Raw genomic sequence first — 27,860 nt, forward strand, 5'->3', positions numbered from 1 at the left:
CATTTCAAGGACTTCAAAAAACAATTCTTTGCAGAGAAAGTATGGATTTCACAAACGTAGAATTTGTAGCCCGATTCGATCGGACTCCCAGTCGCTAGTAATTTAATAATCATAAAGAAAGGAAAACTTTATCTTACATAAACAGAAACCAGAAAGATAAATGATGAAAGATGGGAACCTGATAAACAACCACAGAAATATTTACCATATAAAAAATAAACTTAAGCAACCAAAAAATAACACTGTAGCTGGTACACCAATTCATTAGTATACTCTCAGTTCACTTTCATTTCATTCATGAAAAACACACAGAGGAACCTGAACTCCTCTACCAGGGAGGCTATTGTTCTTTAACTTGCAGTAAGCAGCCTCTGGGACAGAACCCGAACCTCAGATTTGGAGTTCTCATTGTTGTGATCCTGCCTCTTTAAAATTTCAAAAAGGGATGCTGGCCTTGAAAAAATTAAAGGTAGACCGGCTCATACAATTATCTTATGTAGCCTGACCTGCAGGAAAACCATGAGGTCTCTGGTCCAGTTACAAAACAAAGTCCCTTTACATTTAATTATTTATTGTAAAAATAATTCAAAAAAGGATTACAAAAATAATCCTGTTGGTAAACTTGGTGGGTCTGCCTCCTTAGGTTTCCCCATACAGGACACAGGGTAGATAACAAAAAACACTAATAAAGCGAAAAATAAAATAATAAATAAAACAATACATGTGATATCAACAAACCAAAAACAGGACTAATAACATAATCTACAAAACAATAGATAACAAAAAGAAATAAAAAGTGACTATACTTGACCTATGTGAAAAAAACTGGCTGAACTATGACAGCCTACTGCAGGGTATGCTGGAGGTAACCCTCTGAGAAGGAAATATTTCCATCAAACAGCAAACATTATGCCTTCAGCACAATAAGTAGTGTGTTAAAGAAGTTATGAAAAAAAGGAAACATTTTCTGATATTCAGTCCTCAACAATCACAGGTTAGTAAATTGTATGTCAGAGCTCATGTTCAATTTTTTGGAAACAGTTACCTAACCCACTTTTGTAGGGTTAAATTCTAATATCTTACCCATGAAGTGAACTCCTCTATTATACACTTTAATTAAAAACAAGTTAAGGAACAGCCTCACAAATTGCCAACCAATATTTTGATGCCAAGCTGCTTGCAAAACTTTATTTTTCTTTGAGTACACCCAGATCAGACTGTACAGAATAGTAATACTTTGTACATTTATTCCTGTTTTAGATATTTTTTTCTAGTATGCTTATTTTTGTTTTAAAAGGTGTTGTTAATCAGTGATTATTTAAAATTAGTCCTGTTAAGCATAAGGAATTATGTAACTATTTTTATTTTATATTTTTAATTTTTGTTTTACCTCTGTGCCATTGGTCAGTTGTAGTTTACCTGAGATGTACCCTTCTAACCACAGACCAGATTATCTAGTATGGGACTAAGAGGAGATGATCCTCATGGCTGTCTCAGTGAAAAATATACCAAGATCAGTCTCAAGTTTAACTAATCCTAAATTAGTCATGTTTTGGCTTCATCTTTCTCCTCTGTTTGATTGGATGGCCATCTGAATGTTCCTTAATGGCAGCATGCTGGCAATTAACATGCTAAATAACAATGTGCAGCATGTAAACTCAAAAAAATAACTGCAATATATTAAGCTTCATTAGACTGAAATGAGTGTCCCTTTCATTACTGTAAACAATAACGTCAAGCGTATGGAAAGGCTTTGAAATCTCAATACAGAAAGTAATGATGATGAGAGGTGTATGTTAGCAGAATCATATTTGAAGCATAATTGTCACTTTATAACTCATTTCCCTAAGAGTTGATACTTAGTTATCATTATGCATCCAACTTTTCCTAATAACCAAATGAATCCAACAGTCACTAAAGTGTATAAAATACCTAGTGAGATGTGGGACAATATACATAAAGAATCTCTCATCATAATGCAAACTTCACAGCAGAGCACAAGCCTTATATTATGCATACTGCATTACATAGAGATCTAATGACACTATGAAAGAAATACTGTACAGCATAAAAGCAACTGGTGGCAGCATCTACCAATGTGTACTTTCCTAACCGGCAGCTGAGCAGCATATTACACAGTGTAAACATTTCCATGCATTGCTTGTCTAACATTGAGTTAAATATTATGATTCAGTATCATTCAGTCCAAATGTAAATATAAAGTATGGTTTCCATAAAAATACTTTTTCATGTTCACAACTATCTGTCTGTTAAATGTAGAATTCATTTTGTAACATTAGCAGCTTATGTGGTGGTGAAAGTTAGTAGGGAACTTTGTTCCTCTTCTCTGAATTCAAGAAGCACACTGCAACCGTACTTAGTATTAGGCTTAGTCCGCAGCTAGACCACAGCTCTGGGGCACACTGCAACTGTGCTACACCTGAAATTTAGTCTTGTAGCCATAAGTATGTCCAAAGACCAGATAAACATGGGATCATCCTGAGCTGATAATACACGGTAGCTGGCCCATTTTGTTTTGCCCACTGGTAGCAACATTTTTTGGAACCATTGCTAAGAGGTGTTGCATAGCTGCTGGTGGAGTGGTTGTGGGGTCATATGATGTGATGTCACAAACACAACATCTTAAACAGCCAGTGCTGCATGGCTTATGCATCAGACTCTGGATATAAACAAAGCAAAAGAAGTTTGTGTACAATTTAGGATTATGTTTGGTAACAATTTATTGCTGTGTTCTGTTTAGGATATGTGTTTGGTTTAGCATTGGGTTTTTATCATTCTCCTAGTTTTGCCACTTTTTTCATTTAAAGACTTTCAGTACATCTCCTAATTCTTTTATTTTTCTGCCTCATGCCAGTAAGGGTTTACCTAGGCTGGTTTATGTGGGCTGATTATGCTGTAAATAACATCTATCATCTTCTTCATGTAATTTCTGTAGCTCCAACTTTAACATTTGCGGTTGCTCCTTTTGCTCTTGAAATATAAAGGATCTCTAACTTCTGGGCTATGATCATAAAACAAAGGTCTCCCTCCTGCTTTTGGATGTTTTTTAAGATTTTGATAATTCTTTAGGCCTTTTTCTCTTTATAATCTGTGTAGACTGAGTCCTGCCTTTCAGTTTGGGGAGAAGGCCGATACTGATTTATAGGTCTCAGAAAAGTCTGCATGAAGAATGTTCGTTATACCATTACCAAGGAGACATTCTGTTCCTCCTTGGTAATGCCTAATACCTCTGTCAGATCTCATTCATAATATTAACTTTATTAATTGTAATGTTGCAACAGTTTTTTTTTTAAGTTTAATTAGTTCTGCATCCCTCAAATTTCCTATGGCAGCAGTCCTTCATCCATTTTCTGATAAACTCATTGAAATACCTGGACATAGATTTGTCTAACCTGTTACAGGACATTAGCCTGTAACTCCCACTGTCTCTTAAAAAGTGCTATGGAATAAATTTTTTCCTGTCAGTTCTCACCCTCTTCTATACGGAAGCTCTGAACCGCACAGTGAAAAAAAATTATGGGATAACCTTATCTCGTATGTACTTGAAAATATCTCGTACGTGCAAGATACTTTCACGTACATACGAGATGTTTTCACGTACGTACGCGATAAACTTAGATTAAAATATTACAAAAGTGTGCTTCGGGGCTTCCTAATTACGACCTTGGCGCTTCAGTTTGACGTCACTTTCAGCGTTTGTAGCGCGGTAAAATGAAAAAAAACAGACGGATGGGCTTTTATTTATTAAGGTAGTGTGGGATGGTTAGAGTTGGGTTTAACAGCAGCATGCAATACCTACGTCAGGTAATTCCCAGAACGTCAGTCACGAAATGCCCATCGCATACCCCATTACACTATGGTTAAGAGTAGGCTTGTGGGAGGGTAAGGGTTTAGTTTACAGGTATTCATCTGCACACTCGTACGGAGCACCTGAGGAGATATAGTGTTGTGTTTCTTCCTGGGAAACAATTTGGTGCGTACAACTTACTGTCTCGTGCCTACCACTTACCATAGCCTGTGCACCAGGTTCTTTAAAGCCGCACCTGCCTATATTGCGTGTGCGCCGCATACTTTCAGATGAGCACCAAATGCTGTCGCGTGCTACTGTACATCATTTTCTGGAAACAGGATAAATCACTGAACTGAACTGTCTGATGTTTTCCTCACACAGTTACAGTCCACAGAAATGAATATTGGCAAGTTTATAAAGGCAGGCTATGCATTCAAGCCCATATCGTTAAATCCGCGAAGCAGCACCACTAACCAATGCACTAATTTATAGTAAAAGGAAATTACATTAGTTAGCCATTTACTTTCTAGCCCGCAGCTTGTTATTCGCACAAGTTACAAAAAGAATTCATATTTCACGTATTTAGTGCGTGTGAAGTTTACCCAGTTCAATGCGGGTTCACTAATTTAATTCTCTGGTAAACCTGGCACACTTGATCGCATATCTGAACTAATGAACTGTGTGATTTAACGTGCATCTAAAGAGTTAAATCCAAATCGGCCCACTGTAACTCCTGCAGTTTTCAGACAAGAAATGTACCCTTGTTAAAAAGCCAAACTTGAATATCCTAGTGAAATCCACTGGCCAACCTGGCACACTGGGTCACCCGTTGCATTGTGCAAAATGAACTGCGATCTTTAAAAGTACAGCAGAGTTCTGTAATGGATGGCCGGTGTCACACACGCGCGCATGGGAGGCAGCTAAAGGGCTCGAGTGAAGGCAGTTCTGAGCCATGCCGGGATGTGGCAGAGCGCACTAACTCTCTTTCTCACTTCCCTGTAGACCTAACCCGGGAGGTTCCACCTGTCTCTCTGGACGTCACTTCTGGGACCGAGCCAATGGAGACAGACCTTGCCAGCTCCGGCCCCCCTGATGTCACATCCGGGACTAAACCAATGAACGATGAACACGTGCCCGACCCTTATGACCTCACTTCCTGTCTCCCCCTTTAAAAGCCTTCCCTTTTCCCTTCTGTGTCAGTCTTGTTTTGGACTCTGTTGTAAGCACTTCCGTGCTGGTATTTGAAAAGAAAACAACGTTGCAGCCAGGATACCAAATTACATGGGTGGCTGCCCCAAACCTTTTTCTGTCTTTGTCTCGGTTTGTGACACCGGCCATTTATCCCGGCCAATACCCCCAAGCCGCCAGGTGGAGCCCTCCTTGCAGCGTGGAGGTCCCCAGAAGACCAGCAGGGCATCATGGACATTGGAGTTTTTATGCAAAGCCCTGCTGGATGCCGTGGGGCCACAGGAGGGAGCTGCAGGGAGGACCGAGGGCTTTTTCGTGCCCTGTGACCCGGAGGCTCGTCACAGGAAGAGCGACGGACTTCCGGGTTGAAGAAAGGGACTATTTACCCTGACCCGGAAGGGAAAAGGACTTGTGGACTATTGGGCAGAAACACTTCCGGGTCAGGGATTATAAAAGGACTATGAGAACTCCCAGACAATGAGCTGAGCTGGGTGGAAGGGTGGCAACGCGTCTGGGAGCTGGAGGATTGGTTTTTTGGTTATTATTATTGTTGTTAATGAGTATTGTGGAGGAGAGTGTGCTTTGTACACTGTGGCAAGAAAATAAAGTCAACTTGAGGACTTTTACCTGGTGTCTGGAGTCGTGGACAGGGGTTCAAAGGAGCGAGGGTGCCCCCTATCGTTCACAGTGGCGTAGTCGGCAGGATACTCTAGCGTCGTTTGCAGAGGACCTGAAACAAAAATTTCTGTGGGAAACGAACCCTGAACAGACGACGGAATCAGGAATCACCACAGCATCGCCAAAACCCGAAAAAACCGAGTCCAAAATGGGAAAAAAGAAGGGCAAGCAAGCGACAACGCCAGCGGAGTGCCGTAGGTGCAATGGCCGACGCGGGAGGAGTTAAGGAGAGGCCTTACAAGTCCGGAGAAACCTCCAGGAAGCAACGATCCCTCTAAGGTACGTGCCGGGAACGACTTTAAAAATCCTTTTATTGTTTCTCACCTTGTCCCGTGCATGTACCTTGGAGATGACCACCTGGAGGCTCCAAGGGGAAAAGGAGACTGCCCCGAAGACGACGGCCTTCTCTTGTCGAAGCCAGAGCACCTAGAAATCGACTTCCGCATGATGGCAGCCGACAAGGGACACGGTAGCAAACCCGGTGCATCCTGGGAAGGAGGAGCTCCGCGTCCTGCTGTTTGCACCTTCGAGCCCGAAGAAACGGACTTGGTCTTTCCGAAGGGGAAGGGGGAGGCGAGCGAGGCATCGCTCAAACCACAAGAAGGTAAGGAGGGTCGGGAAGTAGCTGATCGGGATGTCGCTAAAGTATTAAAGACAGACCGCAGTTTGCCGAAGAAGGCAACTCGACCCTCCGAGAACTCCAAATCCCAGAAGCCTCCGCGAGACCCGTCAGAGCACGTGCCTGAAGCGGGCGTGCTCATTGGCTCCCGGTCGGCAGGTAACACGAACGAGGAAGTGAGTGTTCTGCCGGTCGAAATGAATAATTATTTAAACTTACGGGAGCTCGAAAAACTAATCGAGCCCGTAGCGAGTGTCTTGCAGGTCCTGACGACCATTGAAAAGATCGTCGGGGATTTAGGAGCGGCAGCCAGAGAGCCGTTGGAGAAGGTGAGGGCCTACGTGCGGCGATTTGGTGAGGAGCCTCCCGTAATGAATGATGCGGCGATACAGGTAAGCGAGACCCGTATCGTATATAATAGAGGGACGCGGTGTGATCCGGGCCCGCGTTTAATAAGTAGCGGGTGCCAATACACGGCGTACCCTACAAAAGAGGTCGGTACGTTAACCGAGTGGTCGGCGGAAGGGCTAATCGATCCGGGGCAGCTAGACAGTGCTGACTCCCGGAGCGAGGCAGCCCTGAAGACGCCGCCGTGATTTATAAAAGTAAAGGGGTGCAACAGTAAAGGGTCTCTCTTTACTTAATAGAGAGACTCAGACTGTGGACAAGCCCCAGATTAAGCAGGAGATCCCGATAATGAAACGAGGGTCTCCTGACAAGAAAGGAAAAGAAGCAGAGAGAGTGAAAGCACCTTTAGAGGCGGCAGGGGTTTCTCTCCCAGCAAAAGGGGCGGACCTAACAGTTCCTTATTGTTTTCAGTCCCGTAGGGGAAGAATACCAGGAGGACAGAGGCAGTGTTACGGGTGCCGAAGGTTGGGCCATATTTGGCGGAACTGTCCTTGGAGAGAGGGGGACAAGATGTCAGTTTGGAATAATATTCCCCCTAGGTTCTCCAGGGACCAAGATGTTCGTTTTAATCAAGGCTCAACCAGGACGTCCTCTTGGAGGAAGACTTCCTCTCGGGGCAGGCCGCCCGAATAATAATTCGTGCTGGGGAATACTGTAATGGATGGCGGCCATTTATCCCGCCAATACCCCAAGCCGCCAGGTGGAGCCCTCCTTGCAGCGTGGAGGTCCCCAGAAGACCAGCAGGGCATCATGGACATTGGAGTTTTATGCAAAGCCCTGCTGGATGCCGTGGGGCCACAGGAGGGAGCTGCAGGGAGGACCGAGGGCTTTTTCGTGCCCTGTGACCCGGAGGTTCGTCACAGGAAGAGCGACGGACTTCCGGGTTGAAGAAAGGGACTATTTACCCTGACACGGAAGGGAAAAGGACTTGTGGACTATTGGGCAGAAACACTTCCGGGTCAGGGATTATAAAAGGACTATGAGAACTCCCAGACAATGAGCTGAGCTGGGTGGAAGGGTGGCAACGCGTCTGGGAGCTGGAGGATTGGTTTTTTGGTTATTATTATTGTTGTTAATGAGTATTGTGGAGGAGAGTGTGCTTTGTACACTGTGGCAAGAAAATAAAGTCAACTTGAGGACTTTTACCTGGTGTCTGGAGTCGTGGACAGGGGTTCAAGGGAGCGAGGGCGCCCCCTATCGTTCACAGTTCTAAATCGTGTTGCTGCCGTTTTTATTTTCTGTCCGCACAGGCCGCAACGCCTACTTCTACAGTTTATAGGCTAGGCCTACATTGACCCTGTGAGGCCTTCCTAGATTTTTCAGCCGTAGTTTTCCAAAGTGAATTCTTTTTTTGAAATTTCTGAGTCCTGCAATTATAACAGAGCCATGTATTCATATTATCAGTTCTGCATTCCCTGTTTCTCATCCTATCAAATATTGGTTTCCATGTCAAATTTCACCAGCATTCCTTTGAACACTATAAGACAGGGGTTCCCAATGCATTGATCACGATCGACCGGTAGATTGCAAAAGTAGTGCAGGTAGATTGTGTTGCTTTCAAAAAAATTTTTTTTTTAAATGTTAGTCTATCATATATCCTCCCTATGGCATTTGCCACTTGATTGACATACAGGGCAGCCAATCTGAGATCTCTTTTCTTCTGACACAATGGTCATCCCACACGCACGATCAAATGCGCAAGCTACTGCAAAACTCTGGCTGTGATCTAGTTAACCTTCCAATTTATATTGACGAAAGAAGGGATTTAAAAAAAAATTGTTTGGGGACGTTATGGGCTGGATGTGGAATTGGAAGAGGATTTTTTTTTCTCACAATGTCACAATCGGAGTGTGTTTGTCTGCTCTGTCAATCTATCATTGCTATTCCAAAGAAGGAAAATGTGGAAAAGCACTTTCAAACTTTTCATAAAAACTACGAAACTGACTTCCTTCCGAAAAGCGATCTGAGAAAGTGGAAGGAGAGGGAACTAAAGTTGCAGTTAATCGGACTGCTGTCATTTTTCACTCGGCTGAATTCAAAAGCTCCTTGACTGCATTATTCGGCTCTACTTATTTATGAGAGTTAGCCTTTTTCCACATGAAGATTATTAAATTCAAAGACTGTAGTGACCATAAATGTATTGAATTGTTATTGTGCCATAAAGGTTATTCAGTTATGTTATGCAAGGTACGACAACATACATTTTATGTATAAAGTATACTCTATATATATATATATATATACAGTGTATATAGCATTTTTAATGTAGGTAGATCATTTCGACCTGGTCATTTTAAAAGTAGCTCGCAAGCCGAAAAAGTGTGGGCACCCCTGCTATAAGACATCCCATTTGATACTCCATTGTAATATGTGACAGCTCATATTTTGGAAAGGATCCTTACCAGAATCAGAAGTATGTCATTTTGCATAAATGCTCCATTCGATTTGGTTCTCTTATGCTCTTGGGGCATGACATTTGGACAAAAGACTTGTGGGGTCACATCCTTCTCTTTTCTGATAAAGTTCTCTGGTCAGGTGAATGCTCCACCCTCTCTGCTTTGGGCACAACTGAGTTTTGCCAGTCTTGGCAATATTTTCATTCTTGGTTTTAGATGCTCTTGTCCCTGATATCCAGGTTTCCTATTCTAAGTTCCTCTACTTAACTTTTATAGGGAGCTGAAGTCATCGTTTTTTGTGAGCAAAAGTATATAGTACTTTAAACATAAGATATGCCCAATTTCAGTTTGTTTCACCAAAATAAATGAAAAAAATAAGTAAATAAATGCAACAAAACAGATCATGTATTGTTGGTATTTAAATTTCCTGACCCCACTAATGAATTAACCGTTGTTTTATATACAGTAGAACCTTTTATAATGAATAATTATAATAAATACTCAATGCATAAACAGAACTTTCAGTATCTTCACACTAGTTATTACTAATTGGCTATTTTGGAATAACACAAAGTAAGGATTGAACCAAAAGATGCTTCTCACTGAAATCTTACAGCCATGAGCTTACAAAGGGTATTTTTCTTAGGAGTGGGGAAGTGTTGACCTCAACTGGGGATAATGTTAAGAAGTGAAAGGTGGATTTTTAGAAACTTCTAAACCTGGTGGATATACACTCCTCTTATGAGCCATTGCAGAAGGGTTTTTTTTCCATCTCTGTGCTTATTAAAAGGCCTCATTTTTTGTGTTTTATCCAAAAAGAAATGTAGTATATTGTGGGGTTGTTTAGCTTACATGTCCCTTTAATGTTGTGTGGAAAGCAGGTACAGTGACTAATCTGGCTGTATTGGTTGGTGGTTCCCATTTTTAATAAGGAGATCAAGGGTGTATTCCAATTAATAAGATAATACACTCCTTAGAGTCCTTGGAAAGTCTATATTAGGATCTCAGATAGGTGCACCTCAGATCCAGGAGAAGCAATGTGGATTCTGCAAAATAACCAACCCTCTGACGTTATTACTATTTATCATGTGGTCCCCGTATTTGTGGGAAGACTGTTGTTTTAACATACTTGGTGCTAAGTTGAGCTATTTTAATGTGCAGGTAATGGACTCCAGCAAGAGTGCTGTTGTGATCTCCTGCCACAAAAAAGCACAAAAAGGGAAAGCAAACATCAAAAAGTCTAGAGCTGGCTTTCTGGTCTGAATCTTCTGGAAAGGAGTCATCCCTAGGTTGCCTAGCCCCAAACAGAAAGGTAAGCGTTTTAGAGTTCCATGAATTCCAAAATATCTTTAAATATCAGATGGGAGAGAGGGAAGAGCTGTAGGAATCCCTCTGGTCAAACAAAAAAAGGTTCCATTAATATTTAAAAGTTCAAAAAAGGTTCCACAACATAAAACATAATTAAAAAAGAGTGAAAATATGTTTTCCATTGAAGCAAACCAAAACAAACAAAAGCAAAGAAATCCAATAATACACCAAGTGGAAGTACCGCGAGAGTAGGAGTCAAAAGCCAGGAATTCCAAACAGAAATATGAAAAATCAGGAAACAAATTCAACAATGTTGAAGCTGCTAAAAACAAAGAAAAACATTGCAATCATACAGAGGCCAAAGCAGATTTTTATATGACATTAGATACTATAAATAAAATATTGAATGAAAACATCCAAAATGTGTTGTTTATTGAAAAGTTCAATGAGATCGAAACTGTACAAAAATATTTTGACAATTTTCAGATACTGAAAAAATTACATTAACAGCAGAAACTAAAAGCGGTGGCCTAGTTAAACAAAAAGCAGTTGCAGTACTCACTGAAGTTGGTGGACCTTTATATATCACTGCGCATAACAAAGTTTGTGGCTCAAAGAACAAAGAAACAGTTAAGAGTTGGATGTTCAAATGTTTTGGCAAAACCAACAGCTCAAAAACTGTAGACTTGGGTGCTAGAACAGAAAGAAAAGACCTACAGCTGATTAAAAGAGGGTTTCTGGTAGACTGGATGGAATTCATTTAAAACATACTTTACATAAACGTACAGTAAATGGAATTTGTAAATGATCTCTAATGCCATAATATTTATAATCATCCTCCAAATCTAATATTTTGCTTAGAAATGAAGATGCTTTCATAAGTTTTATCTCAAAATTTAAAACAGAAATTTTGAGTGGTTTCATTTTTCAATTTTTTTTCTACTTTTTTGGAGAGAGTTTTCGTTGTGTTGTGAATTTGCAGAACAAAAAAAAAGTTGTGATCAGGCCTCAAAATAACACAAGGCAGACCAGGGGCCTCATGTATAACGCCGTGCGTAGAATTCACGCTATAACATGGCATAAGCACAAAAGCCGAAATGTGCTTATGCACAGAAAAATCCAAAGCAGGAATCTGTGTGTACTCCAACTTCCACGTTCTTCCGCTACATAAATCCCGGTCAGTGTGAAAACTAACGCTCGTGCATGCGCCTTATGTCCCGCCCCAACTCCTCCCAGAATTACGCCTCATGTCCCGCCCCAACTCCTCCCAGAATTACGCCTCTTTAAATATGCAAATCAATATAAATCACCCTTAAGATCAGCCTTCTGTGAAAAGACAATGGAAAAAGCAAGAGGGAAAATGAAAGAATTTCAGCGAATACCAAGTGGAGGCAAATGAAAAACATACTATTTGTTGATTTAAACAGTAGAATAATCAACAAAAGGAAGTTGATCGAGTGACATAGCGTGTCGGAGAAACTCAAAAGCTCAAGTTCACAAAGTCGCACAGTGCCAAAATAAAAAAGAAGTTATCATATATCAAAGTCGCCATGAAAAGGGAATTGTAGCCCACTGTCTAAGCTTATTAGGGTACAGACAAAAAAATAGGCACACAGTAGGAAAAAAGCATGAAATGTCAACTTCAATCTCAAAATTTCCACTTTAATTACGTAGTTTATTTTGTCATTAAAGTAGAACATCATAAAATTCATCTTAAAATCGTTTAATTAACCAGTTTCTCAAATCACATCGTAACTAAAGTAGCATGTTAAATGCTTTGTTTAGTATTTGATCTTTCATGTGCTCTATGTGTGTGAATCACTACGTGATATTACAGCTTTCTGAATATTTAAAATACTGAGATGTATACCTGGTATCATTTTCATGATGATAGGAGTAAAGTATGTTATTAAACAGTGGAATACGGTGCGTGATTGTGCACGATCTTCGATGAAATTATAGTAGCAGTACTGTCTCTTTCAAACATACTAATCTCCAATTCCTGTCCTTACTTTTCTTTCTCCACATACCTAATCGCTACACAATCAGCTCTGTAATAGACGTTTAGTCTGTAAGCTTAGAACGACGATTCCTGAAAACTTTTAAGGAACATTGAAATATCCTTGTAGTACAAGTTTAATTATTTTATCCATCTATCCTTCCAGTGTCACGTCAGCCCCAGAAAGAATATAGCACAAGGTAGGATCAATCCGTGAACTAGCTAGCTCTGCAGAACCGTGTCTTCACATGTTTAATTATTAACAATACAGATTATTTAAATGAAGTGAAAGTTTTATCTATATAATATAATCAACATATTTTGCTGTATTTCATCTTAAAAATGATATCGTCATCATATGTAAATACACACTTTATAAAGTGACGCAGGTTGTGCAATATTATAACTGTAGTGCAAGTTTACAGTGAGGTGATTGTACTTATAAGTACAAACAGTTCTACAAGGAGCACTTGATGGACTGATTAACTGTTTAAAGTTCTTGGGATGAAACTGTTTCTGAACTGCGAGGTCTGTACAGGAAAGGCTTTGAAATGTTTTGCTGTGGCTGAGGCAAGGTGGGCTTGATGCTGTTTACCGATATTTCTCTTTGCGATTAGCTGCTGCTGTGATTCCTCACTCAGATACAGTGATATAAATACTCTGAGTGGTGCAGTGAGAGTAATATGGAAAAAGATGATCCGGTGTGGCAACCCTTAACGGAAGCAGCTGAAAGAAGAAGAAAAAAGGACCAGTGAGAGTAACAACGCTAAAGCAGTTATGATATTTGGAATACTATGGCTATTCCCTGGACCATTATATTGTTACAGGTTAATTACAATCAAATGCATTATACTAATAAACAATATGCAACTAATTCCAGTGTATTTATAAAGCCGCGTCAGGAAAGTAAAAGATAACCACACAGGAACAGTAGCACTGCTTTGACGCTGGGTGCCGCCAGTCTGCAAAACCGAGCGGAGAACTTGCGTACGACAAGGTATGAGGTACCGTGGAAAAGTGCGTGGCTTTACGCCAAGTGTTGGTTTTATACATCGTGATTTGAATGTGGAAACGTTCTTACGCAACATTTCTGTGCATACGCACCGTTTATGCATGAGGCCCCTGGAAACAAACTAAACTGCTTAATATGCTGACATTGTTGAGCAATGACTCTTTTACTTTAAATGAACTTGCAACTGAAGTCAAAATGGAGATTAAGATGTCATCCTGCTGGAATGACCAGTAAAGCAATATATACTTTTATCTTTTGAACAATTTTCTCTCAAATATAATGTTTCATGAAAACATTTTTGTACTAGATACACATTAGAGAGTTTATTTTAAGAAAATGTATGTGAAATTTTTAAAAATAAATGTTTTAATAAGGACAAAATAAGCACTCAACTGCACTTATTTTGTTATTGCCGGTTATATCTAATACTAAAATGCAAGCAGTGCAAGCTTTCTAACTTTGAAAATATGTTATTCCAAGCTTTTATACTGTACTTTTAATTTTAAAACGTTCAACGTGTTAGATTATATATTCACAAGCACCTTGCTACTAAATCAGTGATGCTCGGTTAAAAAGGAAACATGTGAATTAATTTTCAGACTCATATAGGATTATAGATCTTTTCAGATACTAAGTATCTTAAATGTATGTTACATCTTTCTGCAAAAAAATCACAATCTTGTAATAGCAATTGAAAAAGAGCTCCCCCTTCTTTGTACTGATTAGATCCAGCTTTGGCGACGAGCACAGACATGCTTGAGAAAGCAAGATGAAAAACATGCAATGTGATTCAGTGCTCCTTTTTCTTGTGACATAGCGGAACAAGCTGTCTGGCTGGTATTTTGCCTTAGGTGACCTGGCCTGCACATCCGTGTTAATGTCTGCAGCCGTGAGTTTCCAGCTGCTGCACCCCGAGACACCGGCAAGAATGAGTTCAATGCCTATGAGCAATAACTGATATACCTTATTAATATGAAGTGATAGAATCCCCATTAACTGCAGGCTTAAATGCAATTATATTGGAGATAAAAAGAAAACTGCATTATATTTTTTAATTGACTTTTAAATCATACTATATACACACACACACACATATATATATATATATATATATATATATATATATATATATATATATATATATATATATATATATATATTTATGCTACATATTGTTTAAATATGTAATTTTTTTAAACAACTAGCAGACAAGATATTGGTAAGCAAAGAATTCATTAAATGTGGAAATCTGTTACATGTGGAAATCTTCTCCAAAGACAGATGATAATAGGCTCTTGATAATTGACATTATTCACCATGCTGTAATATTGACAAACTAATGATTATTAATGGATACAAAATTAATTTTGCTAAATTTGTATTTATTCTCTATTTTAATGAAGGGTGGCACAGTGGTTGGTGGTACATCTCCAAAGCTTTAGAGCCTTGAGTTTGAATGTTACCTGGTCTTCGTCTTCGCTTTAGTTTGCATGTTCTCCCCATGTCTGAGTGGGTCTTATCTGGATACTATAGATTCCCTACAAACCTGCGGTGAAGGCAAGTATTAGGTTAGTTGACAACTTTAAGCTGAGACAGTTTTATTAAGCATGTTTGTTTACATGCATGTACTTGGCGATGGACGGATGTCCTGCCTCAGGATATTTCATGTCTTATACCCAGTACATTTGGGATTAGCCCCCAGCCTTCTTAGTGCCTGGTTTGGATTAAATAGATTTTAAAATGGGAGGATTTAAGAATATATACCGTAAAGAGACTGCATGAGCCATTCACATTTTTCCATGTAGAACAACTTCATCCATCCATTTTCCAGCCCGCTGAATCCGAACACAGGGTCACTGGAGCCAATCCCAGGGCACAAGACAGGAATCAATCCCAGACAGGAATCAATCCCAGGCAGGGTGCCAACCCACCGCAGGCCACACACAAACACACTCACATACCAAGCACACACTAGGGCCAATTCAGAATTGGCAATCCACCTAACTTGCGTGTCCCTGGACTGTGGGATTAAACCGGAGTGCCTGGAGGAAACCCACGCAAACACGGGGAGAACATGCAAACTCCACGCAGTAAGGACCCGGGAAGCAAACCCGGGTCTCCTAACTGCGAGGCAGCAGCGCTACCACTACGCCACCGTGCCGCCCCGTAGAACAACTTGTTTTATTAAAATGTAAATATCAGTAAATGTTATACATTTCCAATTAGGTGCAAAGGTGCTGAATAATTTTAACTAAAAAACCGTAATCATAATAACATCCTCAGGAAAAGTGCTAAAGGAAATAGCTGTTTTTCAGACTTCAGATGCATTCCTTAAATTGATGCTTCTGAGGAGAGGGGGAGTTTCCGTTTTTATCTTTTCATGATTTAAAACTCTAACACAATAAGTTCCACCAGAATGCATATTTGATTGTATTAAATTGTTTACCATCTGTGATTACAGTTATACAGAGGGCATATGAAGTAAGCACATTTAGAGTAGTTATGATGGGCTCATTATTTTCTTGGTAGCCCAGTGGATTTGAGTCACTTCATTGATCATATTTTTTTTTTTCAAATGACACTAATTTCAAGAAGACAGTGGTCTCTGAGACTGAAAAAAGATGCTTTCATACATAAATCATCATATGTACTGCTGTGTTTTTGATAGATATTCTCTAACTTGTTCCAGTGTGGTACAATGCTTCACTAATAATGTACAGCTTATATCAATTCATCATTTAAAATTGGATTATTATTATTATCACGGGGAAAAGAAGTTTACACTGGCAAAACCAGGTAAAAAGTAGGAATCAACCTACCTGGATAGTCCTGGTGAAACAGCCACAACAAGGACAGAGATTGTATATACCAAGGAAGGACCCAAGACTTTTTTTTCTCAGATCCACATCCAAACCACTTTATCTTACTGGGTTCTTTTCAATGACCATTGCTATTATCTGAACAAAGGATACAAATCACTATTATGAAAGGATAAAAAGAGCAATTCGACAGTTAGAAAGTTAAGAGAAGGTAACATCAATACCTTCAATTTACTTAAAACATTCTAAAAAATAAAATATTGTAGAAGTAATCCATCAGCTAAACCATTACAGCAAAAACTGGTCTCACTGACTAAATGAAAGACTTTAAACAATTTTTTTGTAATATACAGGTCTTTTAGCCATTGTTGGAATTGAGCTGCTTAAGGTAGCGAAACTGCAAATCTGTAGTGCTAAGGTTGCGCTCATTAGTCGAGGTTTGGCTGCTATTGTTGGTAGACAAACTAGACTTTTGCATTGAAGAATGTATCACTAAAATAAGAAAAGAAAACTCTTAGGTCTTCAAAAGATGCTGGAGCTGCACATTAAAAAGAAAACAATTTACCCTAGACTGCAGCAAGGGACCTGAGCTTGAATTCTTCATTGCTTCTATAGCTATTTAAAACATTGATAGTATATAATATACCCAGTGTGACAGTAGGGGGTGCTATCGCTTCCTTGAACCCTCAGGTACCACGCCAAACACCAGGTAAAAGTTTCACAATAATTATTTTTATTACAATAATGTGCACTAAGCACCCTCCACTCTACACTTTTCATTAATTAACCACAATACAATAATAATCACAATAAACCAATCCTCCACTCCCAGACATGTTGCCCTCCTACCACCCAGCTCAGCTCAATGCTCTGGTGTTTCCTTGTCCTTTTTATAGTCCACGACCCGGAAGTGCTCCTAGACTTGCAGTCCATGTGACTTCCTAGCACTTCTGGGTCAAATCAAAACTCTTCTTTTTTTGTCAGCCCGGAAGCACTTTATTCCTTCTGTCCTCGTGACCGGCAAGTACTTCCGGGCTGTAGGAACACCAAATGTCTCTGTGCCTCCCTGCAGCGTCCCCTAGCCGCCCCGACGTTATCCAGCAGGGCTGTGTATTACAACTCCAAAGTCCATGATGCCCTGCTGAAATTCGGGGCATATCCACATTGCAGGGAGGGCTCCATCTGGCGGCTTGGGGGTCTTGGCCGGGATAAACTGCCGGGCATAGTCCACAATACTCCCCCCCCCAGTGAAGAACCATGGTTCAAAGCGGCCAACCCCGCGAGGGACATCTTCCTCCAGGAGGATCCACCGGTCGGGCAATGTTGGTGACATTCTCTTGAAAACCTAGGAGGAACATTATAAAAATTTGTTTTTTGCACCCCTGTCCTCCTAGGACAGCTTCGCCACCCATGTCCTGGCCTGCGGCATTCGAAGCACAACCGCGGTCCCCCTGTGTGTCTCCCTCGGCGGGACTGGAAGCACTTAGGAAAGTCTTTTTCCGCTTTTTCCCCGCTGAGGAGGTTTCCAAAGCCGCCTCTATTTCCTTCTCACCCTTCTCTATTTTATTAGGAGATCTGCGTTTTATTTTTGGGATCTCCTGCTTATTCTGGGGCTTGTGCACAGTTTGGGTCTCTCTATTAGAAGAAGAGAGCTCCTTTACTGTCTGCACGCCCGTCAAGCTTAATTTATTCGGAGGCACCGTCTTCAGCACCGCATCGCTCTGGGAGACAGCACTTTTCCGCTGCTCCGGTTCGATCAGTGCTTCCCCCGCCCCTTCTATCCTCGCACTCAACTTGCATATACTGTGGGTCAAGGTCTTTAGGACCGATTCGCTCCGAAAAGCTACACCATCCAGCAGCTCTGGCTCGCTCAGTCCTTCCCCCAACCCCTCGGTTATTGTTCCGGCCTCTCTTGTAGGGTGTGCAGTGATTTGGCACCCACTACTCAATAAACGCGGGCCCAGATCACACTGCGTCCCTATATGCTGTACGGTACCGGTCCCACTCACCTGTACCACCGCATCAATCATACCGGGAGCCTCTCGACCAAATCGCCGGATGTATTCCTTGAGTATTTTCAGCGGCGCTTCGGCCCTTGCTCCCAGCTCCTCCACTTGTTTCTTCAGCTTCGCCAAGCCCTGGAAGAAACTGTGTACGGGCTTGAGTAACTTCTGGAGATCCCACAGTCCCACAATGTCATTTAATTCAGCCGAAGGCAGACCACAATCATCATTTGTCTTACCTTTCCGCCGGGAGCCAATCAGCACGTCCGGTCCTGGCACATGCTCGGCTGGGTTGTGCAAAGGTTCTTGGGATTTGGAGTTTTTAGAGGAACGGGGAGCCACCACCGGCCGACTGTGATCCGCTTTTTCTAATTTGACGGTGGACCATTCAGTCACTTCCCGCTCCTCTTTACCTTTATTTATATTCGGTGCTGCTTCGCTCGCCTTCCCCTTCCCCTTCAGAGAGCTCGGATCCGTTGGGGAATAAACGACCTCACCAATGGACCGATGGTGACCTTCTTCTTTCCGACTTCCTTCGAGCGAGATCACGTGGTCGGTTTCGGCGAGTAGGCAGATCTCTTCCTGGTCAGGTGACACTGTATTTTGCTTTTGGCTTACCCAGCCTGCCCCAGGATAATCCACGTGACTGTTTTTGACGAATGGGCTTCTCCCTTGCAGATCCCTATAGTGGCTCGACTTCTCGTCATAGCGGCCATTTTGCCAGGGTAAAAGGTATGCGTCCGACTCACCATCGGAATTCCACAGACAGGCCTCTGCAAAATAAGAAAAGACAGTTTCCGGCGCCACGGCCGTTTTCTTGGCACATACCTCCGGACTTAGTTGACGTGTACCACATTCATGCAGGTAGTCCCACAGCCTTACAGCTGCCGTACCGCTCGGGCTTTTTCAGCTTCAATCAGCGCCCTGTCTTCCTCACTGTCCGTCAGGCATGTCCACACCTTCTCGCCATCAGTTAGGGTCTGTTCCTTCGAGTTATTCCCATTCTTTTTGCCTGATTTCTTCCTCATTGCTGTCCGATGTATTGTGAGGCTTCTTGTTGCAGCACTCTCTGTCGAGGGTAGCGTTTCTACCTCCAGATGCTTTAACGCGACCTTCTTAGGGTTCTCTGCCCACACAAATTTTAAAAAACAGGTAATCTGCCAAATTGATGGCCAGAAAATCCTGCCGACTATGCCAGTGTGACAGTAGGGGGCGCTATCGCTCCCTTGAACCCTCAGGTACCACACCAAACACCAGGTAAAAGTGTCACAATAATTATTTTTATTACAATATTGTGCACTAAGCACCCTCCACTCTACAGTATTCATTAATTAACCACAATACAATAATAATCACAATAAACCAATCCTCCACTCCCAGACGCGTTGCCCTCCTACCACCCAGCTCAGCTCAACGCTCTGGTGTTTCCTTGTCCTTTTTATAGTCCACGACCCGGAAGTGCTCCTAGACTTGCAGTCCATGTGACTTCGTAGCACTTCCGGGTCAAATCAAAACTCTTCTTTCTTTGTCAGCCCGGAAGCACTTTATTCCTTCTGTCCTCATGACCGGCAAGTACTTCCGGGCTGTAGGAACACCAAATGTCTCTGTGCCTCCCTGCAGCGTCCCCTGGCAGCCCCGACGTTATCCAGCAGGGCTTACTACTTATTACAACTCCAAAGTCCATGATGCCCTGCTGGAATACGGGGCATATCCACATTGCAGGGAGGGCTCCATCTGGCAGCTTGGGGGTCTTGGCCGGGATAAGCTGACGGGCATAGTTCACATTATACACCAGCAATCTTTTCCTGATCACTGAAATAGTTCTAAATGAGCAATAAAACCCAAGTTAAAAACAAGAAATCACAAAAATAAATGCTTGTTACCTTTTAGTATCAGCGGCAGCAGCTGCTTCTTTTGTGTGAATAAGTGAAATCAGATTTGAGAGGTGCTGTATGCACGCACATATCTGAAGCTAAAATAAATGACTGCCACCATGGACTGCTAGAGGTATGCAGACTGAGTGCTATGAGGTGACAAGTGCCTGCAAAAAAAAAAAAAAGCTAAATAAATAAAGTGGTTTAGTTATTTACTTTTTTTCATTTGAATTTTGAAATGGTCTGCCAAATCCTGCACAGCTTTGCAGCCCTCAATATTGTTCAGGTCCAATAGAATCCATCCATCCATTATCTAACCTGCTATATCTTAACTACAGGGTCACGGAGGTCTGCTGGAGCCAATTCCAGCCAACACAGGGCACAAGGCAGCAAACAAACCCTGGGAAGGGCGCACACACCCACACACCAAGCACACACTAGGGACAATTTAGGATCGCCAGTGCACCTAACCTGCATGTCTTTGGACTGTGGGAGGAAACCGGAGTACCCTGAAGAAACACACGCAGACATGGAGAGAACATGCAAACTCCACGCAGGTTGGACCTGGGAAGCAAACCAAGGTCTCCTAACTGCGAGGCAGCAGCACTACCCACTGCACCACCGTGCCGCCCCCAATAGAATCCTATACTGAAAATTAAAAAGATGAGTATATGGACACAGTTACTTCTTACCTAATTTATTTTGTCAAGAACTAAACCAACTAAAGCAATCATCTAACACAATAATCACAAACCACGGTTTTCTAATAATTTGTTTTAAAAGTTATGAAAAACTAAAGAGGAAAGCCATTAATGACGCCAAAAGCAGATATAAGGTCAGGCTGCAACAGTGCTTCTCTATTGATGATTGTTCTTCTGTCAGGAATGCCTTAACAGTGATTACTGGCTTCAAATGTTAACCCAAAGATTAATCCCAATCTATCTGACCAGATTTAAAAAGCGCTCAACCACCTTTCAGGACGTCAGTTCACCTGACTTGTCTCTCTTAGAGTTCAGCTACACTTCCCCTCTCCGAATTTCTTAGCATGAAGTCAGTTTTCTCTTCTGGAGACAGAGCTGCCATAAAACTCCTGAACCAGACAATATTTCACCCTCCACACCAAGAGTTTGTTGACCATTTACAGATATTTTCATTAAATCTTTGGCTTAATGCAAAGTCTCTGTCTATTTCAAAGAATCCACTATCATCCATGTGCAAAATAGTTACAGAGTAAAATATTACAGGTCTGTGGCAATGACCTCTGTAATAATAATGACATTTGAATGTCTGAATCTTCAGCATCTCAAATTTGTCAAATATTCTCTCCTTGACCAAACACACATTGTTTACCATTCTAACAGGTCAGTTGAGGATGCCGTGTACATGTCTCTCCACTACATCATTGCAGCATTTGGACTCTCCTGCTACTTTCATGATTTCTAAACTTCCCCATTCAATCTAAATTATTGTTATTTTATAAGGACATACTTAATATATTACTCAGCAGGAGTGCAATTCTACTTTACTGGTTTATACTGTATATATTATTTGTGCAGTGTGTTTTTCATTATTACTGAATATTAGTGTTATGATAGTGATATGTATTGTATACTGTTTTGTGTAATTGTATTTACCATGTTACGTGTGTGAATTTAAGTCCAAATGAAATTTGTAGCAACTTTGTTGCCTGGCAATAAATACAGTTCAACAGCTGAAAAACATGCATGTTTTTAACACTTACTAGTCGTCCCCCGTGGCTCTGCCCACTTAGTAGTAAAACAGTACAAACATTAAAAATCAATAAACAAAAAGGTATCGCTAGCTAAGGAGAGGCAAGGTACACTCCAAAGCACAGCATTAGACTGACTTCCCACTCCTGACATCACATCAGTTTAATGTAAATATATTGTTCCTGCAAATGAGCTATGATTCTTAGCATGATGACAGAAGTCACAAAATCAACCAGAATGTTCAAGCAAATGATAAAAAAAAACCTGATCGAAATCTGTTAAGTAGTTCTCTCATGAAAAGCAGACAGACATACAGACAAGACAGACAGGTTTTGGATTTTATAAATATAGAGATTTCTGTTCAGAAATATTTTGAATGCAGTTCAAGTATAGTTTTATGTAATAACATATTGGACCCACATTATAACTAGTGGATACTGATGATGTGGAATGGTCATCACTGACTATGGCTAGGAACTGCAGTGCATCCTTTGCTCCATCTGAAACATTTAAAGTAAAATATTTGGCAAGATCAACACACCATTTAATGTTTTCCATATTAACACAATATTCACATAATGTCATAAGGATAATTTTTGACATTTTAATAAAGGTTCTGCTCTTCAAAAAAAGTACACTAAGCACTTCTAACTCCTCCAGATGTTCAACTCCTTTCTTTCAGAAAGAGAACAAGAGCACTGCCGAAGGAGTTGGAGATGATATGACTTAGAAGTCAGCACATGGAGATCTTGTGATGTCCATGGTGGAGACAGTGAAGTCCTTGAAAGGCTTTAGACTCCACAAAGTCCCCACCATCCTCCTCCACATGGATGAAATTATACTACACTCTGTTATGGTGATTTGGTAGACAGAGAGAATGTAGCCTGTCTGGTTGTATATAGGGTGGTCCAGATTTTCATTACGCTATAACTTATTAAGTTTATTACATAGAAAATCACCTGAAAAATCCCAGGCCATCGAGAAATGTGCAAACTGACAGCATGAAGAATCATCTTTGTGCCGAACTGGAATCGTCCCCACATAAATCAAACTCATCCAAACGACCTGGATCTGCATAATTAGATCTGGACCACCCTGTAGATACTCCAGCCCGAAAAGTTTAGCTGAAATAATAAAGAAAAAACAATATCAGAGGCTTGGCATTACAATATTAATAGCATTTCCATTAACACCTACATTTCAGTTATTCTAGCCTGATTGATGTGTACCCAATAATGAGTAAATCAAAGTTACCTGTATATTTGTGTGGCCTGGAGGAGGCCACCAAGGTCCTTCCTAGAACTTTCTCCATAAGAGTGTTGGCTGCATGCTGGAGAAGGTCACTGTAGGTGTGGGGCTGCTTATTTCTCTCTGAACTGGCAATGACAGCCCTGTCCATATTCCATCTGGAAAAGACATCACCCGTATGTGTTCATGAAAAATAAATGCACATTTTTTATACTACTGCATCTTTAAAAGTAAATTGCAGATGAGAAATCATCTTAGCGTTATATATAGTCAGTAAATGTTTGCCTGTACAGCATCCTGAGAGACACTTGTGTATTTACCTGGGATGAAGCTGTTCATGTTCAAGTGGAACGATTTCAATGAGGTGGAACCTCTTGCACACCTATATGTCAATAGACAATGACCTCCCTTTAACAAGTTCCCAGTCTGCAAATATAACTGCACATTAGAAGAATCCTGAATGTAGGCCACATGCTTCTTCTTAGACCTCAATATCCCACCATCCTCATAGAAATAATGAGAGGGTCTCCAAGAGTGTTGTGGCCCCTCTCACTATCAAATCCCTCAATAACCTTGGTTACCAGTGTTTTAGTTTCTGTTGTACTGCAGGTCTGTCTTTTGCATTGCAGAGCCAACTCATTTCTACTGAGATGATATAATAAATCTGCATGTGGATGAGTTGAATTTTCAGCTCTGCTTGCCTGGCCTCCTTCAGTCTGTCCAAGTCTTCCTGGTACCATATTAAAATTGATTGCTGTTAATGAATTTTGCACAAAAAGGATGTGAGTCAGTTCAGCAATCAACAGCAAACCGCCATATGAAATGCCATATATCTAATTTGATCTGCAAGTCCTTCCACTGTTCAAACATCTGCCTCAAATGGGCCGACTCACAGACATCTCTATCAATATACAACACTTCAGGAGGAGACACTCCAGGCATCCCTGTTCAATATCTCTTTATGATTCCTTCAATCATTGGTCCAGTATTGAAACTTTCACTTGCTATGAGTGCAGGCATTGTGATTTGTCCATACTTATTGCCAACAGGAAACAGTCCCATCACTGGGATCAGCAAGCTACTTTGAGATCTTCTTTGTAGAATATATTTTTTGGCACAGGTCCAAATTGTGAGGTGATGGTGGTTTTAATTGAATTGAATTGAATTCCTTTATTGTCATTTTACAAAGTACAATGAGATTCAATATGCAACTCCTTCATAAAATAACCTCATCCAGTCTGCTCAGCACATTCTGGGCATAAATCTGCATCGGCCAGTAGTGCGGGAGCATGACAGGTGGGTTCTTAAAATTTACTGGCTTAAGAAGTCTATTGGAGACAGCAGTTTAAAAGTAATTACAGTCTATCTGGTATTGGTATTGAATGTTTTTCCCTATCCATACCTCTTCATGTTCCCCATGCAGCTGTTTTTTTTTTTTTAATTTGACTGCTGCTGTTGCCCAAACCTCTTTGATGATACAGGCAAAGTTTGACATGAGGATGCAAGGGAACTGCAGCCTGTGGCTAATGTTGAGATATGAAACGGCATTGTGGCTTCAACTAATGGCATTCCTATTGCTTTTCTTACACAACAACCGCAATGAAGTACGATTTATCCACATCCAACACCTGGCAAATTTTCTGATATAAGCCAGCTGATGTCACACAGTCTGGATGTGGACAAGTGAGCTTCACCTTCCGGAGCTTTTTTGGTAAGCCAGCACTAGTGATGAAGAGTGACTGAGGTGGGCTCCACCGCATCCTGCCATGTTTATATATTCCAGCTCTGGCTGACCATTTGTCAACATTTTGAAAAGGGCCTTTGAAATCCAAATTTGATCAGCCAGAGGCAAAGTGTGTGTCCAATGTGCTGGAAGACAAATATTTTGGCCTAGAGAATTCTATTAATAAAATTTATATGAATCTTTACAGCATATTTGGCAGGGGTCAAATGTGTAGAAATGAGGACAGTCTTGTTTTTGAAAATATCAGATAGAACAGTAGCTGTAGACACTTCAGTACGTGAACGACTCTCTATGCTAGTGTGTTTAGATCTGGCAGCGCCATGCTGACACTTCAGTACGTGAGCGATGGACTTCTTTCTTTGGGCACATACACCACCAGATCTAAACACTAGTGTGGAGTGTCGCTTGAGTACTGAAGTGTCTATAGCTGCAAGTGGAAGCTGCCGTCAAACATTTTGGAACAGATCTTTTCCTGAATAAGGAGTGGCATTGCACATGTACTTTGTCAGCATGCCCGTGTGTTGATCAAACACAGAAAGCCCTGCAGTCTGCTTGTGACTTTATGCTGTAGGAAGATAAGTAAATAAATATAAACATCACTCACTGTGGCATTTATATAAGTAACATATAAATGTTTTTCATATAAAGACCATCAAGAAACATAATCACAAACGGAACTTTGCACAATACCTTGGCGAGCTCTGTTAAGCCCTGCTGTTTCATTGAAGGACATGCATGTGGCAGATTCACTGGCAAGATGACGCCCGACCTCTGGCTGCATCCAAATGGTGCCATCTTCCACCTTTACACCTTGTTCTTATGTGTAAGTGGACATTTCATGCGGGGAGGGCTTCTGTTCTCTTTCTCTGATGTGGAACCCTCATCCTCATCTTAGTTCACCTCTGTTATAACACATCTTTATTTGAAAACAGCAGTGTCAGATTGGGGCGAGCGTGAACGTGACTGAGAGAATAAAACTGAAATAAAAAAAATGAAAAACGCTAACCTTTACAAGTACAGACTCAAATCAAATGTATGTTTTTATTCTATAATAGTAACAATAAGAGCAGCTCACTATTCAAAACGGTAAATTTAGGAAGCGACTGGAATCAAACCCACAACCTATGGATTATAAGTGGCAGTGTGTGAAGATTATTAGCACATCTGACAAGAGAGGAGCAACACAGCGGCTAAGGAAAGGAATATCACTGTAAGAATGATTACACTAAACAGTTAATTAGTCCATGTAAACTGCGTGTGGTAATGTTTTGCATTGTGCAAAATGTATCCTTGGCAATATTACTTTACTTGAAACATTACAGTATATTCCCTCAAAATAAGCTTTGTATTCTGTTTTTGCAATTTTAATATCATCATAAAAGTGTAATACCCATGACATTTAGGTTTTCAGCATGCATAGAGATTTTCCTGTAGTTACTGCTAGAGATGTAAAACATTATCGTGTCTGCAGTGAACCCTGTATTGTCCTCTAATTATGTGACAAAAGAAAGCAAAGGTTAATTACTGTCATGTACAAATCCAGAAGAGAAGACTCACAGTTCCGACTCTTTGACCAGTTCAAACATCAGACCCCGATATTAGGCCTCAACATTTGTACAGTAATTATGTGCTTGGCGTCTCATCTTGTTTTAACGCATAAGAGGACACAGTTTTTTATTGAGTATTTGATATTGTGCATCATTCGCAAAAACCTTCAGCTAAATGAACTACAATGCAATGCAAAAATAATACTGTTGCCTTATTCCATTACAGAACCCAAATTGTAACTGCATTAATAAGCATATTAGGTATAAGTATCAGCTTAAGAGGACAGTCTTCAGAGTTGATTGTTTAAAAGGTGTAGGACTATGCAGAAGGTTGAAAGAGGGCACCTTGATCCACCAGCAAGTTTATTACCAGTTATTATTGCTCAGAAATGCTGTAGTTGTTTAAATTCAATTGCCCTACCTGTGACTCTGTGGAATATCTCTTTGAGGATGGTTATTCTTTTCTGTCTCAGAAAGATAGCCCACGTGTACTGTATGTGTGTGAGCAGACAGTGCTTCAGAGTTGAGGGCAATTTTGCAATCTTTTTGTCGTTATGCACAGTATCTTCAATGATGTTGTGAAGAAATCTGCTCTTTACCAGTTGCTCCAATATATTAAAACCTTAAGTGTAAAATGGTAACTTTCATGCAGACCCTTCTCTGGGTATGCCAGAATGTCTGACTGAAGTCTGATTACCTTTTTCTGAGTATAATTTGGCAAAGGAGCTATGCTTCTGTGTCAGCTGTTATCCGTATCTTTGGCCTCATAGATAGATAGATAGATAGATAGATAGATAGATAGATAGATAGATAGATAGATAGATAGATAGATAGATAGATAGATAGATAGATAGATAGATAGATAGATAGAACTTTATTTATTCCAAGGGAGAAATATGGCAAAGTGAGGGCATAGAATGAAGACATCATACAATTCTGGGTTGATCTGTTCCAGAAACACAGGCTAAATCCAGGTTTTCTGGAATGGAAATAACCAGATTTATCTAAACCCTGACCTATTATAACCAGATTTCACACTAATCCTGCTTTCTGGATTAATCAAAAGTCTGCAAAGTCCAAAATTGGAGAGGGAAACTACCAACATCCATCCATCCATTATCCAACCCGCCATATCCTAACTACAGGGTCACGGGGGTCTCCTGGAGCCAACCCTAGCCAACACAGGGCGCAAGGCAGGAAACAAACCCTGGGCAGGGTGCCAGACCACCACATTGCATGCACACACACACACACTAGGGACAATTTAGAAACAACTACCAGCATCCCTGGCTGAATTAAGCAAACTGTTTAACTTTAAATCAATGTATTCATTTAATGCATTTAATGCAATGTGCTTGGTGAATACATGCTGCTATTTTTGTTTCTGGGGATAATTGATCTAAAATCCCAGAATTGCAGTAAGTTACTCAAGTTTGAACTAAGAAAATTATTTTATGAATCCTGGGACAATGAAAG

The sequence above is a fragment of the Polypterus senegalus genome, chromosome 2 (assembly GCF_016835505.1).
Source record: "Polypterus senegalus isolate Bchr_013 chromosome 2, ASM1683550v1, whole genome shotgun sequence".
Lineage (NCBI taxonomy): Eukaryota > Metazoa > Chordata > Cladistia > Polypteriformes > Polypteridae > Polypterus > Polypterus senegalus.